Source organism: Ostrinia furnacalis, unplaced genomic scaffold (assembly GCF_004193835.3).
Source record: "Ostrinia furnacalis isolate ACB-3 unplaced genomic scaffold, ASM419383v2 OfSCF7604, whole genome shotgun sequence".
NCBI lineage: Eukaryota > Metazoa > Arthropoda > Insecta > Lepidoptera > Crambidae > Ostrinia > Ostrinia furnacalis.
The window spans coordinates 377,026-380,813 of NW_021137843.1; the positions used below are offsets into that span (position 1 = coordinate 377,026).

General features: G+C 39.5%; 1 protein-coding gene across 1 annotated transcript in view; it reads left to right on the top strand.

Annotated features, from left to right (window-relative positions):
- Positions 1 to 718: 718 nt before the first annotated feature.
- Positions 719 to 3,788, top strand: part of LOC114365617 (probable isoaspartyl peptidase/L-asparaginase GA20639) — a 6,614-nt gene continuing 3,544 nt past the window's right edge. Inside the window, exon 1 of the mRNA XM_028322233.1 lies at positions 719 to 936. The gene's annotated coding sequence lies outside the window, so the exon portion shown is untranslated. The remainder of the gene's footprint in view (positions 937 to 3,788) is intronic.

The window sequence follows — 3,788 nt, forward strand, 5'->3', positions numbered from 1 at the left end:
TCATTCATTCATTCATTCATAACTAACCACAGACAAAATGGTACTCATCACTCATTCATTCAAAATAAAAGACATTACAAAACAAAGATGGAGTAGGCTTAGGACTTGTGGGATGTGTAATAATGGTGTAATATGAATGATTTAATACGATCTATTACGACTACAATACGTTCGCAATACGACATTAGGAAATTCCTTCAACGTTTTCGTTGGAGTCTTTTGTATCTTTTGGCGGTGCTTAGAAAAGAGCATCTTGTTAAAAAATAGTTGTTCAGGCTAAAAACGAAAAAGAACTTGTCGGACTGCTAGTAGGTAACAAGTGCTAATCTATAGGAATATATATTATCTTCGATACAAAATCAGACATAGTGTTGCAGAACCATCGATGCTTTCACTATCGATAAGTATCTAAATTGTCTGAAAAATATTCAGCCCCCCTCGACAAATGGCAAAACATGATAGTTGTAGTTTCTAAAGACTTTTATTTTGAAGATATTTGTAAAGATTTACTTCTCTACATAAAGGGATTCGATTTCCGGAGCGATCAAAAAGTACCACGATATGTCTAGGAGGGCAGGACATCGATGGTATCGCTATAAATTTACAGAAGTAGGTATTTGTTTTGGTTAATATTTTTTAAACCACAATGTTTTGATAGTAATGCTCAATATGCCATATTGATACTATTGCACAATGATAGTATCGATAGCATCTCATTTTTACCTTTCGATAAACAACACTAATCAGCAGTTTATCAGTGCACTGACAAAACATTTACCAAGTTTTACAAATAAAGTTAAATAAGATAACACCAAGGAACGCAAAGCAAACTGCATGTTTGCTCTATAATTGGAAAAGAGAATTGGTTTAAATTCTTTAGTAAAATTGTCGCCTTGAAAAATATAGATCTGTGGAAATTATTTAGCATTTTCGTAGGTGAGTCTAGTATGCATTTTAAGGTTTATCTTAATACACAATAAGTAATAATGCCAAGTTTATTATTATTATGGGTCATGGAAACATAACTATAATATTGCTAAGTATAAAAATAAAAAGCTATAATCCCAAAGTTTTTAAAGTGGAAGTTTTAGAGTAGGCGCACACCGTTGATTTTTCGTCGGCCGATAGTTGGACCCATTTATGCAAACAAGAACCAACCCACAGCAGGGTGGTTTCGAGAAAACGAGACTTTTGTAAACAGATGTTGCAAAATGCGTACATAATATATTAATGAATGATTACTTGTTAATCTTATGTGGGATACTGCAGCCTATCTAGGAATATCAGATTTATAAATTTTATTAAGTTATAATATAAAGTAAATCGATAAAAACCGGTTGGTTCTTTCTTGCAAAAACATATTTTGTTGCTTAGTTCTTTCTTGCAAAACGGATGTAAGATTTCTTGTTGTGATATTTCTAAAAATTAAAGTCATTCTATATAAAATATAGTTTTTAATGCCATTTATTAGATAGTAAATCATTATCTTTCATTTAATACGAAAATTATACGATGGAATCACGAACCCTTAAAACTAAAATCACTATTATTATCGTCTTCTACCTCAAAATCGTTAGGGCCGGTAAAACCGTCAATATCGTCTTCTATGTTGCTACTTTTCAGGGTTTTTTAGAAATCGTGTGTGTCGTTTTGGTATAAGATGCAGAATAATTGTAACATTCTGTTAGTTTAGCCTCAGATAATAGCTTTTCCTGTAGGCTAAAGGAAGTACATATCACTTTTGGTTATCACGGCCCTGCTTCTGATATTTTTCTGTACATTAACTTCTTTGTGCCGTGTGGGGACGGCCATAAATAATAGGTACTCTTCCCCACCGCCAACAGGAGTCGTGTCGTAAGAGGCGACAAAAAGCCCTGCAGTGCCGGACAGGCAGCAGCGTCTGCGTGCGAAACGTTAAAAAAACACTTCCCCCCCTCTATATGGTTGGGCCCAGTCCCAGGCGGCCCCCCTATCCCGGGGGGTGGTAAGAATCACCGGATAATGCCAGGCTACCAACTCCGACGACCTCTGGCTAATCTTTAACACTCGCACACTGTGGACTGACATGAGGCTCGCCGAACTCGAGGGAGAACTGAGCAGGTTGCGGTGGGATATCGTAGTATTATGTGAAGTCCGAAGAGAGGGGGAGGACACCATAATCCTCAAATCTGGAAATCTGCTCTATTTCCGGGAGGGCGTCCAGCAGTCCTGGGGTGGTGTCGGGTTTATCGTCCACAAGTCCCTTGTCAACAACGCGGTCCAGATCGAGAGTGTTTCGGCGAGGGTAGCGTACTTTATACTCAGAATCACCAAACGGTATTGACTGAAGGTCATACAGGTAAACGCACCGACCACGGAACAGCCCGACGACAAAGTGGAGATTATGTACATATGAGGATCTTTTCAGAGCCGTATGGCTCTGAAAAGATCCGCTCTGCTGCTGCGCTCCGCCCAGCGCCCTTCCAACTAAAACCCGAAAGCTTTCAGCTCGAGTTGCAAAATAGTTTCGAATGCCTAGGAGACTGAGAAAATGTGGACGAATACAATGACAGGTTTGTAGAAATTGTCCAAACGACCAGTAGTGTGGACAATTGGGTCTAAGTTCTTTAAAACCCGTCGTTAAAAAGGAACCAAAAAGATCTCTGACCTCACCAATAAACTTATGGAAGAGAGACGAAACTTGGTTCTGCAGTCCTCTGAAGATGTTGCTCACTTAACAGACAGATCTCCAAGTATTTGACTCGCGACCTACGCCAATTTAATACAGACCGTATAAAAGAAGCGATTGAGCGTAACAAGAGCTCTAAAGTATTCGCAAGAGATCTGCCTATTAGCCAAAGCCTACAAACCAAAGTGAAGACCGAGGATGGCAGAGACATCTCGTTGGGGCCTGAGTTATTGGAAGAGGTTGAGAAGTTCTACGGACGGAAGATACGGAACGTACGGAAGTTGTACGTACACCTGTCACAAATCTAGCCGAAGACCCAAGAGCTAGATTGACCCAAAACTGGAATCACGGCTGAGCTTTTGAAAGGAATGCCGGTACTTTGTTGAAGGATTATAGACCCATCTCACTTCTGAGCAATGTCTACAAGCTGTGGGTCTAGACAAAGTGCAAATTATAATCGCAAACCAGTCGAAAAGCCCCTTTTTTGTATGGAGTTTTGACGGATTCGATTTTCGATTCGATTAAAAAGTGCGTTTTGTCTAGGGGGCTGTTTTCGAGAATCATCACGAATCGTCTCATTCATGATCTGTCAACGTCATTATTTCGTTTCGAAGAACTGAGCCCCGATTACGGTAATTTTTAACGTCAACAATCCAGACACGCTTCTCGATTCTGCGATACGATTGGTCGTTCAACAGCGTAAGTCAGCTGTTTTGACCAATCGTATTGCAGAATCAGAAACGCGTCTGGATTGTAGACGTTAAAAGTTACCGTAATCGGGGCTCAGGCCAAGGTCATAGATCATGCTGCCTCGTCTCATCTCTTTATTTTTTCTTGAGTAGAGTTTTAACCTCGTAAGCCCGGATGTGCCTCAGAAGGAACTGAAACTTTGTAGTCAGTAACGCCGAGACATTTTCGGAGGTGACTTCGAAGTATCGCCGGATGTGCCATCAGAGGAACTAAAACTTTAGCGATAAATTTAAGTTCAAAAATTCGCGCCTATCGAAAGAAAAGAGTGATAGTCTATGGCTTAAAGTATTCAAAATCAGGTATCCGAACTTATTAATATAAAAAAAACAAAATGTCACTGTCAAATTATCATTTTTCTTTGACAAGGTGG